Source organism: Panthera onca, chromosome C2 (assembly GCF_046562875.1).
Source record: "Panthera onca isolate mPanOnc1 chromosome C2, mPanOnc1 haplotype 2, whole genome shotgun sequence".
NCBI lineage: Eukaryota > Metazoa > Chordata > Mammalia > Carnivora > Felidae > Panthera > Panthera onca.
Window position 1 is genome coordinate 141,932,431 of NC_138347.1, and position 13,316 is coordinate 141,945,746.

General features: G+C 45.4%; 1 protein-coding gene across 8 annotated transcripts in view; it reads left to right on the plus strand.

The window, feature by feature from the left end:
- The window catches only part of RARB (retinoic acid receptor beta), a 672,606-nt gene that overhangs the window by 512,406 nt on the left and 146,884 nt on the right, over positions 1 to 13,316 (plus strand). The window contains exon 1 of one of the 8 annotated variants that reach the window (XM_060638529.3): positions 8,406 to 8,463. The exons of the other annotated variants lie outside the window; for them this stretch is intronic. The gene's annotated coding sequence lies outside the window, so the exon portion shown is untranslated. Of the gene's footprint in view, positions 1 to 8,405; positions 8,464 to 13,316 lie in introns of those variants that run through there. 8 annotated transcript variants of the gene reach the window in all.

The following is a 13,316-nucleotide window of genomic DNA, read 5'->3' on the forward strand; positions in this document are numbered from 1 at the left end:
GACATAAGACCAGATTAACAACGAAGAGAAACTTTTGAACGAGGTTTGTTCCCTGGACCTGGGCACAAGTCGTGATGGATTTTCATTAGGATGCAAAACCACCATCATCATAATTATTATTGATGAAGCTCTTACTGCCTGCCAAGTACACAGAATGAACGATGTCATCTGGGAAGCCCTGTTATTGCACCATTTTACGGATGAGAGTTACCAGGCACAGACTAGATCAGGTACCCAACTCCGGTCTCCCAAGTAGAAGCCAGCCAGTTGCAAGTTCCCATCCCGGCTTTGCATTATGTGGGTTGCCTTCCCTCTGCCAACTCTGCGAAGTAAACTCCTATGTGCTTTGCAGGAAGGGGCAATAAGAAGGTTGGAAGCCTCAGAACCCACAGAATAATAAAAGGGTTTCCAAGTGAAAGCTGGAAACAATACATTTTTAACAAAATGGGCAGTTACTCTAATTGCTGTGCCCCTACTGTTCAATTCCTTTTTATGTCCTAATTCATTAAATTATGTGCACACACAGGCTTATTATTTACAGATGTATGCACTTTTAACTGGCGCATATGAAACAGATGTTTCGCGAAAGGTAACAGAGAGCAAGTGATCTAAACCCTCCTTTAGTGAGTATCAAGTGAGTATTATAGCCCATTACCTGCAAGTCTTTTGCTATTATTTTGAACGGCAATGTCCAGCGTGGGGAGGAGAATTCAATCTGTCCCCTGGAGGAACAAATAAAAATACAACGACCCTATAAGCAGACATCTGCATCTCAAAATAAAAGAGGGTGTGTGCAGGTGATAGGCAGGTGGTGTTCACATGTGGGCTCAGGTGGGTATGAATGAGCTTTATAAGCAGTTTGGGGGGGGGGGGGAGACACATTGCATGACAGCCAACTTTTAAAAGCAAACTTATTTATTTTTTTAAATTTTTTTAATGTTTATTTTATTTTTGAGACACAGAGAGACAGAGCATGAACAGGGGAGGAGCAGAGAGAGAGGGAGACACAGAATCTGAAACAGGCTCCAGGCTCTGAGCTGTCAGCACAGAGCCCGACGCGGGGCTCGAACTCACGGGCCGTGAGATCATGACCTGAGCCGAAGTCGGATGCTTAACCGACCGAGCCACCCAGGCGCCCCTAAAAACAATTTTAAAGGGCCTTGTTCTATGATATTTGAATCATTACTGTCTTGGAATATGTAGCTGAGCAATCAGCACACTCCTTTTATGCAGAACTTCTTCATTATTTTTTAGATGGAATTATTCCATTGCCCTTGTATCTGGCAGGAATGCATGCAAAGTGTACAGTCCATGTCAAATTATTGTCTCCCAGGTTCTAAAAGAGTTGAAATGAGCCTTTCTGCGGGTTCTTTGTGGATCCACCAAAATAATCTTTAAAAATATTTTTTTAATGTTTATTTATTTTTGAGAGAAAGAGAGAGAGAGACAGACTGAGCATAGCAGGGGAGGGGCAGAGAGAGGGAGACACAGAATGGGAAGCAGGCTCCAGGCTCTGAGCTGTCGGCACAGAGTCCGACGCGGGGCTCGAACTCATGAACCACGAGATCATGACCTGAGCTAGAGTCAGTCACTTAACTAACTGAGCCACCCAGGCGCCCCCCCCAAATAATCTTTAATTAATAATTATAGAATTAACATATTGCTATGTAACAGGCCAACTCAATACTGTGTAGCTTAAGGCACAATTTATTATTAAGTTTCAAGGTTCTGTCTCTCTTGGGGTCCTGCATGTGGCTGCAGTCAGAAGCGACTGAGGCTGGGGCACCTAGATGGTGCAGTCAGTTGAGCGTCCGACTCTTGGTTTCGGCTCAGTCACGATCTCACGGTTCATGAGGTCGAGCCCTACATCGGGCTCCACACTGATGGCGCGGAGCCTGCATTGGGATTCTGTCTCTCCTTCTCTCCCTCTCCTGCTTGAGCTCTCTCTCTCTCAAAAATAAATAAATAAACTTAAAAAAAAAAAATAAGAAGAAGTGACTGAGGTTAGACTTGTCTATGGATTTGACCCCGGTGGATGTTCCAGAAGCCTTCTCCATTCACATGTCCGCTTCCGCAGCTGACATCGCAGCAACAGCTGGAGGCTGCCATGGCATCTCTCTCTCCACGTGGCCTCCGCTTATGACATGGGCTTCCCTACAGCACGGTGGTCACGGGGCTCCGTACCTGGCTTCCTCTAGAATAAACATTCCAGGAAACCCATATGGAAGCTGCCAGGCTTCTTAGGGTCCGGCCTTACGTGCAACACAGCATCACTCTTGCCACTTTCTGTTGATCAGAATGAAATCATAGTAACAGCTCAGATTCAAGAGGAAGGGCCTTACGCGTTGGTGTGGATTCCTGGAGGTGTGGCTCATTGACCAGGCCATCTTTGGAGACCACTTACCATACGACGAGCCATAAAAATAAATGTACACCTCCTTGTCAATGCGGTGTAGCATGGCCTAATAAAAATAAACGTGACCAGTTCACATTGCAAGGAACTGGGTGGCCTACGTCAGCGAACAGTCATTTCAGTGCCCCTTCAGAATATTAGGGAGCAGTAGTAGTCCCCCCTCAGAGTCCATGAAGATTTGTTGTTTATGATCTGTTCATTTTCTAAACAAACACACAAAATCAGAGCAAAAAGATGGCTGAAAATATGTCATGGTGCATGTTGAAAGCTGGGGACCGTCACAACTGAAATATAAAATGGGGCATGAAATATTAAGTGGCATATCAGGTTTATTGCATATATGACCATGAGAGTGCATTTTAGTTTGTCTTATGGAGCTCTAAAAAAAAAAAAAAAATCCATGTAATGGATTAAAGGTATTAAAACTCCCATATTCTGCCTGGCTCGGGGCCAGGGAACAAGCCACGATAAATAATCCCAGTAGAGAGAATATGTAGGAAGGAATTTTAAAATGTATTTATGATAGACATATTGACCTCCCTAACTAATAAAAATGTGTACATGAGGTTAGTTTTGAAGGAAATGTGCGGACCTTACACATTTATAGTGCATATAAATACTGTATGCTCTATAGCGTTAGCATCCTTAAAATATTTCCCACATCTCTGTGACATATGGCTGTCATACTCTATCTTTACCCTGGAAGCAAAGGAAAGCATGGATTTTATAGTAACATGTACAGTTACCATAAGAAGGGATAGTTTTAATTTCCTTTATCTTAAAGCAGGGGTCAGGAAACTAAGCCAAATCTGGCTCGGAATATGCTTTTCTAAATAATGTTTTATTGGTACATGCCACGCCTGTTCATTTACGTCTTGTCTAGTGCTCCCTTCTCCCTACAGTGGCAGAGTTGAATCGCTGTGACGGAGACCATATGGTCCACAAGACCGAAAATATTTACTACCTGGCCCTTTACAGAAAAAGCTTGCTGACCTTGTCCTAAAACATCAACACATTAATAAAACGGCTTAGAATAGAAACAAGTAGCTTTGTGTCTCGTTTAGAGTAAGCCTGTATGTGGATTCAGGAGGCCCATTCTAGATCAAACCATGGCCCAGCCGCGTGACCTTGGCTAAGTCACTTAACTTCTCTGTGCTTCAGTTTCCTCCTGTGAATAATGGAGGGGAAAAAACGGATAACGAGGATAATCCCTGCTCTCCTTCACACTCTTGTCACAAGGAAGCACACGGGGTGGCGGGGGCGCAAACACATCTCCAGTCCCACCGCCAGGTAATACGCGCTTGTTGGCAGATAACCGCGGAACCAGCCACAACAATCATCATTTGTTATCTTGGTGCCGCGTGGAAGAATTTCTGTGCAGAGTTCATTCTTTCACTCGTTTTTTTTTTCATCTGACGTTCATTGAGTCCCTCCTGTGTACTGGGCGCTCTTTCAGGCACTGAGGAGCCCTGAGCGGGGTGTGAAGAAGCGGTTTCCGGGGGTCCTCTGCGCGGGGACTGCGGGTGGGCCGGGAAACCCATGAAGAGAGGACTGTAGTGGCACTTTGGCTTAATGCCCGAGAGGCTGGGAAGGAAGGGACTGTTCAGAGAGAGCATAAGGCAGCAACGCTGACACATACTGCTTCACTTGTACTGGCTTTCAAGAATCTCTTTTGGAAGGAGGGATGGCCATTTGGGAAAGGAAAGTGGAAGTGAGGGTCAGCGAATCAAGACGTGAGTCCACCGTGTGCAAGAACGATGAGAAGGTGAACAACGCTGAGATTCGCCAGCCCAAGTGTGATCCTTGATGGTGGTACTTCTGCTTGTGTAACACTGACGTGTGACCGACCTGGTGCTTGTGCGTGCCATTGCGTCCCTTCACAATGGTTTATCTTCTGATGCCCACAGTGATCCGATGAGGGGCACGCTCGCATTTTCTACAAGGAGAAATGGAAGCTCAGAGAGGTCAAGCTGCTCACTCACAGTCACATAGTAAGTAGCAGAATTAGGATTTCAACCCAGGCCGGGTGGCTTCAGAATTCACACTTCCAGTCACATGCCTTGACTTACCTGTAAAGATGGAAAGTTCCCTTGAAGGAAGGAATATCCAAAAAAGACCTGAGCTTGGGGACCGCTCAGAGTTGGAAGATTGGGGAAAATTTCATTGTTCTTTCAAGTTTTTTCTTTAGCAATTTCTTTTTTAGGAACCACAATTCAAACACTCTGCACCTCTCATTCTTCTCAAGAAATTTTGAAAAATCACTTACAAAAGAAAAAACACAACAGTTACAGCATCTCCATAAGCTTAATTCCATGTGGAAACTCCAGAATCTTTTAAAATGCGACCCAAGTGCACCCTTTTGACCTGATGATGTGCTATACTTATCCCCGGCACTAACAATATCTTCCTGTTAGTGAACTAGGAGGTGCGGGGAAGGAGTTCACTGTCTTTCTGCTTCTAGAAGTCAGTAGACAATGACTGAGGGGGCTGTGGCACAGCTTTAGAATTTTGGATGTTGGTTTCATTCTTGTGCCAGTTAAGCTTTGGCTAAAGGAGTATATATGGCCCGCTGGCAAGAGAGAAAACCAACTTAGGGGCGGGGCGTCCAGAGCTGTCCCCTCCATCCCCCACCGCCAGCCCCCAAATCTGGCAGTTGAGCAGGCCACATTTGGCCTGAGTTACTGCTCCTGACAGTGTGTAGAAACACGCCCTTGGAGCACTGCCAAAGGCCTCTGGAACCTTGGTTTTAGCTGCTGCCAATCTGCCTGCTGGGGGTTGGTTTCTCAGCAGGGAAGATGTGGGAGGGGTGTGTGTGTGTGTGTGTGTGTGTGTGTGTGTGTGTGTACCTTCTAATTCCTGTGTTTGCTTCTGGGGGACTTTCCTACTTTATTGCTCTGACTGGAAAGAAAGGAGGGCATTATTTCTGTACCCTTAGCTGCTTTCTCTTTTAGATTTCCAGTTTTACTTTGGGTCCTTATGCTGGGACAACTGTGTGTCCGTCTTAGACGTAGTCTATATATTCTGAAACTCGCTGACCGGGATGTGCCAGCCTCTTGCCGAAGGAGTTCTGTGTGGTCATAAGGATGTCCCTGTCTTCCGCCAACACCGGGGTTGAACACTCCTCCTGAACCCCAGACCATTTGCCTTCTAATCCCTGCTCCTGGGTTCTCATCTGTGTGGTCTTGAACAGTTACATAACCACAGTGCCCCCGGTTTCCTGCCTGTAAAGATGAAATACCCAGTCTGCCTATCTCCTAGGGTCAAATGAGTTAATATATGGAATATGCCTAGAATCTAATGGGGGCAGTGGTTGGCTCATAGTACATGCTGCACAAAGGTTAGCTATTAATATTGTCGCAATGTTAATATTTGACTAGACTCTAGAGACGTTTCTGTCATTTTCTCAGGTAACAATATGAGTCACATTCTTTTTTTTTTTTTAAGTATTTATTTTGAGAGCGTGAGTGAGTGGGTGTGAGTGGGTGAGGGGCCGAGAGAGAGAGGAAGAGAGAGAATCCCAAGCAGCTCCATGCTGTCAGTGCAGAGCCCAACGGGGGCCTCGAACTCACAAACCATGAGATCGTGACTTGAGCCTAAATCAAGAGTCAGACACTCAACCAGCCGAGCCACCCAGGGGCTCTGTTAGTCGCATTCTTAAGATCAGCCTTAACCCATCTTTTCCCAAATACTCTGATAAGTGTTAGCTATTATTTTTGTGTTTGTATTTTGTGTAGAGTTCACAAATTGGAAACCCTGCTGGGTAGTAAGTATGCTTGCTGTGTCCACTTTCCAGATCAGGGAAGCTGAGGTTCCGGAAGCTAAAGGGACTGCTAGTATGTGGCAGAGTTAGGCTCTTGGGTTATGCCTTCTGTCAGCTGGGATGCCAGGCCCGATTCTCCGGCGCTGTGGGAGATCATCTTATCTGCTGCCCCACTGCTTCGTCCTAAAGCCTCCACACAGGGAGCATCCTTACCCTAGATCAGGGCTCTTCAGACTCAGCACTATTTATAAATTGGGCCAGAGAATTCACTGGGGGTAGGGGAGCGGAGCAGGGCAGGCTGGTGCATTGTCGCATGGTTAGAAGCATCCCTGGCCTCTACCCACTAAATGCCAGTCGCAGCCCCCAGTTATGACAGCCACACTGTCTGGAGACAAAATGTCTCTTGTGGGGTGAAACCGATGCTGGTTAAGAACGGCTGCCCTCGATTAAGGAAGATGGAAAGAAATGTTGTGTCGGGGGGAGGGTGGTGGAGATGTAGGGGTTGGCTCTTACTTGCTGAGCGCTTACCGGGTGCCAGGCAAGTTGCAAACATTACCTCCCTTTCGCCCACAGGAATTTGAGGATGGTCTGCGTTTTCATGAAAGAGATACGAGGGCTCAGAGAAGTAAGGAAAACTGCATGGCCGTTAAATTACTGGCAGAAGAGGGATCCAAATCCAGGGTCATCTGGCAGCAAAGCCCACACGCTTCCCAACACTTCCTACATACGGTTTTCTGCGGGCTTCTGGTGTTTTAGTTCTTTTTAGGAATCAAGAAAACCCACACAGTGAGGATTAAATTGGTTTCAAAGTTATTTTCAGGCCACTCAAATGAGCGCACACCTGGAAAAACAAAACCAAACCAAAAAACTTCTTTGCAGCCTAAGTGGGGCATCATTTTGTTGAGAACGGTGGCTTTGGCTAAACGTTGGCGTAATCGCGCTTAGCGTTCTCAGACCTGAGAAGATAGCAAGGATCCCCAGGTGACAAAGCATAATTTCCTCTCCCTCTTCCTTGAACACAGTATTCCAAAAAGTATCCCCTCGTAACTTTTCTGTTAGGCTGGTATCGACGTGGTTTTTAGCATATATTAACAGCACATAAGCAAAGAATTTTGTATCTGAGATGATATGTATTTTAATGCCCCAGTTTTAATCAACTTTATGTGCAGGAAATTTGAACAGATAATAGGATGTCATTTATTAGTGCAATAATTGCTTTTTTAGAAGTTATGGGGATCCTGATTAGAAGTGGAATATTGAACTGAATCATTTGGTGTTGAGATAAACTCTTCAGGGGGACCTTAATATTGCGATGCAATTAGCTTCATCTATACATGACTCCCGAGACCGGTTCCCGCATTTGTTCAGTTAATGCAGATCCATTTCTGATGCCTCTCAGTTCAGATCATTAATAAGTAGTTAGATGTGTCGGCCTGTTAAGTGGTTTTAAGGGAGAATTTATTTGAACCCTGTCATAAGCTATCTTAGTGTGTCCTAGAAAATAGTGATAGAAAGCATCGTCTGTTAAAAACGTCACCCAAAACAACCTATGAGATAATTTTCGGCTATGTTCTTTGAAGCAAGAAAGCGTATTATAAAAATGAAATGTAGGTGTTGAACGTGTCATGGTCCCTTATGAAAATATGACAGCACTTCCCATGGTAAAAGTCAGTCCCAGGAATAATTTCTGCTGGCCGTGAGCCCAGGCAGGTGTAGCTGTAATGCAGAGTGATTAGTGGATCCTGAGCCTCTCTCTCTCTCTCTTTTTAAAGCCCAAACTATCTCGTCACATTTAACCATGTCTGGAATCAAGTCAGTGTTTGGAAAATTATAACCATGAATTAAAAGAAAGGGAGGTACATAATCCTGCAGTTCTCAAATTTGAGTAAATAGCCCTGAGCAGACCATACCCAGTGATGTTTCTAGCAAAGAAAATAAATGAGGGAGATGGAAAATGAGAGGGTAGAAAGGCTGTGGGTTTTAGTGAAATAATAGTGATGTGTATTAAGCCATTTCAGTCTCTTTCGCAAAGGCTGAGAGCGGTGTTGTGCTTTTAAATTCCTAATTCTAAAGTGCGGAGTTCCTGGTCCCTCCCCTCCCCGTGGTTTTGGGGAGGAGTTAGACGAGTTAAGACACGTTAAGCAACTAGCACAGCCCCTGGCACCTAGTAAGTGCTCAGTAAATAGCAGATACTATTAGTTCAGGCTCTTCCTGTGCAACTTTGAACCCGCTGCCAACTAAAAGCCACTGCCAGAATTCCGTGGGAGAGAACGAAGGCTTCTGGCTTCTGGTGAGCATAAACACACACGCAGCCTGAAGTTCTCAGTGTATTGAAGTACTTCACAAGGTGGAGTATTTAGGAAGGACCTGGGCAAAGGGGAAGCTGACAGAGTTCCCATGCCAAATGGACTCAGCAAAATGTTTGGGATTCTCGTGAGGTTAGGGCGGTAACAAGACATTTTTATGCCGTGGTGTCTCGAATGTTACTAACGTGCTTAGGTTAGGAATTATCTGGAGTGGGACGGGGGTGGTTACGATGCCTGTTTCCATGCAGCAGGCGTATCTGGGGTGGCGCTGAGAGTCTACATTTTAACGAATTCCCAGGTGATGGTGATACTGCTGGTCCGGGGATCAAACTTTGAAAAGCATGGCTTTCTTTCAGGACTCCGAAATCAAAGTCTTCCTCCCAGGCCCCAGCCCCTGTTGTTGTCCCCTGCTTGTGTTCGGCACCTGTTGCATGTGTGGTCAGAATAGCAGGGATTCTCATAACCCAGCTCCAGCCCTCGGCCAGGATCCCGGGTGACCCGGGCAAACACACACTCCTTCAGGGTCACGGGCAGGTTACTGAGTCAAGACTGCCAAAGCCCCGCGTTGATGTTTTCCTTCTCTCCCCAACCCCTCCCTCCTTTGCCTGCCCCAAACCGTGGACTAATCTTGGAGCTGCTTAATAACAACAAAGCCAGCAGCCGAGTGAGGAGAGACCATTTCAAAGCAAAGTTTTTCTTGTTTGGCAATTACCTAATTTCACAATGTGATTCACAGATTTGCAAATCCCGTGCGTGTGGAAACAAACCGCTTCTCCTGAAAGGTGATTAAAAGAGCTGATCCTCCCAGTTCCTCCCCCACCTCCCGCCCCAACGAAGAGGCGACAGAAAAACTAAACGAGCGACAGTTTGTACGGGTTTTTTTTTTTTTTTTTCCTCTCGCACGCTAACGTTTCGAGCCATGTAAATTACATTTTAAGAAAACGTCTACACCCGCACTCGCACGCGCATGCGCACACACAGGCAAAAGGAGAATCTGGTTCTAATTACTTGTACTTTAGTTGAACTTTGGCGTTTCCTTTGACTTTCTCCCTAATGTATGTGAGCTGTGGGCCTTGCAGTCCTGCAGTGTGTCCACAGAAAAAGGGGGAAAAAATCCAGACCGGCTCTCTTTGGTGCCAACAAAAATGAAGCCCCACTGAATGTTTTGACCAAATGCAACACTTTGCTATTCTCCCTTAATTAGCTGAAATTATTCCCTCCCACCGGGTCCCGGAGCGCTGGGCTCAAAATTCCCCTGGGGCCATGCAGGAAATGCCTTTTACTTTACAACTCCTTTTTCTTTTAAGGCTCAGCTGCCCAGAGAGTGCATTAAAATACTGTCTTAATCACCGAAGGTTCTAGTAAAAAGGCAGGGCTTTCATAATGTTTGATGCCTGCCTGCCGCTAATCAGGCCCAACATAAAATCCTGAAATCTGTCAACATGGTTTAGGCAGCACTAAATTAGTTCTTACAAAGAAAAAAAAAATAGTATACAGTGCTCTCTCTTAAAAATGTTATCTGCTACTTAATCTAACCTTTAGAAAAATGCCAAGCATGTTAGGAATCGTGAAGGGAGCTATTGTTGGAGACTTTCTGTGTGTTTAAATGACACTCAGGTGTGTTGTAACAACAAGGGCATTTATACTGTGTTTTCTCAGGTGAGTCAAGTTCGCAAGTGCCAAGGCCTCTTAAACAGGCAACAGCATTAATTCTTTCTTCGGTGTTCTTTTATTTGGGGAACGACTTAAACCCCCCGGAGTTGTGCGGGCGTTTGAAAAAGCTGCGTCGCTTGGGAGCACTGGCGTTGTGCTTTCACACCATCTCAGTCTGTGGAGATTCCCTCTAGTTTGTTTTTGTTTTGTCTGCAGACCTCTGAATTTGAAGCCCTTCTCAGAGTAGGGCTTCTCGAAGTGCCGTCTGCGGACCGGTGCCAGTTCCTAAACTGCCCGCTGCCAGTCCGTGGTGAGACAAGGTCAGGAACTGAGAGCAAGTGCTTAGAAACTCTCACGGCAATTTGACAGAGTTAATTTTATGTCTAGTACATCTTTCTTTTTCCCTTGAGTCGTAGCTTGTGTTTTAGGCATCTCCTTTCCGATGCCTTTTTTTTTCTGAAAATTAATGTTTTGTTTGTACGTTCTTTTCCTAGGGATTTGTTTTCAGTGAAGTTTATCACGCTGTGAGGGACTGGGGTGGGGAGTTAGAATGGGTCCTCCTTAACCTCAGATAGTCGGAAAAGTCACTAATTTCAAGAAAGTCACTGATTTCAAGCCAGTGCCTTCTCCCCCAACCCCCACCCTCCCTCTTACCCTCAGGAATTCTGTGGCTGGTTGCTAATCTGGACCACCCTTTGAGGAGCATTAATTTAAAGGCAAACAAGACCTGTAATGAATTTTTCTAGAAGGAAAGGCGATTCTAGCTTCGTTTCCCTAGTGACAGCCATCTCTGTGTTGCAGGGATGGAAAGGTTTCAAACGCGGGCTAGAAGCTTCTGCCGGTGCAGGTTTGGTTGGCCTCACTGTCTCCTTTGGCACGTGTGCAGCCCAGGGCACCCCTGGTGCTGACTCTGCTCTGGGCAGGGACCCACGGAACCAAGCATCCATCTCGCCCGAGCGGCAGAAGTTCTTCCGTCTTGACCATTCCCTGACGAAGCAAGGCAGCCCATCTGGTCAGCGGTTCGGATGCCACGTTGGAGGCTGCTGCTTACTGGGGATGCAGTCACCAGACAGAACTGAATAAGTCAATAAGTAAGCAAGGAAATAAATAAAAGCAGGAGGCAAAAAGCAGATCCAAATTATTCCTCAAAGACTGCTTCCCCAAACTGAAATCACATCAGGATGGCTGGAGTGCAGTTGTTTTATTGAATGACACAAGCCTCTTGTCCCCCTGGGAAGTCTAAAAACTGCTTTTTTGGCCTGCCCGAGATCGCTGAATGAGCTAATACAGGACACATTGTCTGCTGAGCCTGCAGAGTTTTCGAGCAAAAATTTTATCATTCCATAGACTGATTGTGCTTGCCTGGAATAAGGAACAAAATGTTTGAGACCTCTCAAGGGCATTTGATGAATCTAACTCTAATTTAAAGGGACTAATAGATTATTGATTTAAGCAGGATGACAGTGAACAGATCAATGGCCAAGCACTGTGTAGCTCTCTTAAATACCAACAATGGCTAGCGAGAGGGGAGCCCTGGGCTGTCCCCCTCCCTTGTCTCCCACTGTCTTTACTGGTGGTGGTCGGAGGGGAGGACAAGAGGGGAGGAGGAGCACTAATAAACTTTGCCAAAGTATATTTTTACTGAAAAGTCTAGAGGTTGCATTGAAGCACAAATCTGCTTTTATATTGATGCCATATCCTGGTTGTAATTCTAGAACTTGTCTTGACGTGTTTGCTTAAGGCTAGCTTTGGCATTCAACCATACCACCGAGATTGGCTTTTCTGTTTTGCTTTGCATTGTTCTCTGTGGTATAGGCCACACAAAGGAAATACAGGACCATAGATTATCAACTTGGAGGGGGTATTTGAATATCTATAGCACCGACATTGAATTCTTTGCCACCGGTGGGACCGTTTTTTTTTCTGAAGATGATTATTTCTTGGCATGTATGAGTCTTTCCTATTTATGTTTGTGTGGGATTCATTTTCAGCATTTTTAAATTACAAATTACAAACCACGACAGAAAGAATTAATTCGTGCTTCAAAACACAGCCTGGTCACCTCCTCCGGGAAGTCTTCTTTGATTTCACTGGGCTCAGTAGGGCTGTTAGCTCTCTTTGTCATTGTACTAGAACCGCCACAATTTGGACTCACCTGGGATTTTTTTTAAAGTTTATTTATTTTGTGAGAGAGAGAAAGAGAAAACGAGTGGAGGAGGGGCAGGGGGGGGGGGGGGACAGAAGATCCCAAGTGGGTTCTGCTTAAAATAGCCCAATGGGAGACTTGAACTCGCAAACCTGGTCAGATCATGACCTGAGCCAGGGTCAGAAGCTTAACTGAGCTATCCCTGTGCCCCAGGATTTCTTTGTTAAACACTGATACCTAGCTCCCGTTCCCAGACGTTCTGGCATATTAGTTTTGGGATGCAATCTGGACATTGGAATGTTTAAAAGCACCCTAGGTAGTTCTGATGTACAGCTAGCTTTGAGAACCACTGTATTGTATTCTCATTGTTGGTTTACTTTCCATTAGGCCGAACCATCAAGGCTCAGGGACATTACTGGTGAAATCACCATAGCCTTAATAAGTGTAGAGCCATCATGATTGATTGCTTACAATGGAACATTTCCTTTCACGGCAACTGTTCAGGAAAAACGTGCTGAATTCATTCATTTATTATAAGTGATTCTGATCTGTAGAAGACGACTTTTACCAAACTTTGTGAAATGTTTTGGGGTTTGTGAGGTCTCTCCCCTTTTCAAAAGTGTGCTTCGCCCTGAGTTTTTTGGGTATTAAATTGCCCAACTTCTCTTTCCTCTCTTTGGGAGGGTGAAATGCTGGATTCCCTTTAGGACATGTATTTAAAGTGACATATTTATGGAAATTACCACCCACTTTTGAAATTCAGGGCATAACTCTGACAGCTGAATCCAGCCCTAACAGAATTCTATTTACAACTTTCCTAGACAAGCCAGATTAGCTGTTCTACACGAGCGAGTAGAACGTGGAAACACACAAATACACACACCACACATTGCTTCTGGGGAGAGCACAGTGCAGGCTTGATCACGGTGGTGACGACACAGCTCCGTCAGCGTTGTTGAAACAGTCGGGTGGAGGTGAAGCCATACAAATAAAATCTGGGAGTTTGGGGAGGCATTTAGGGAAGGACTCACTCACGTT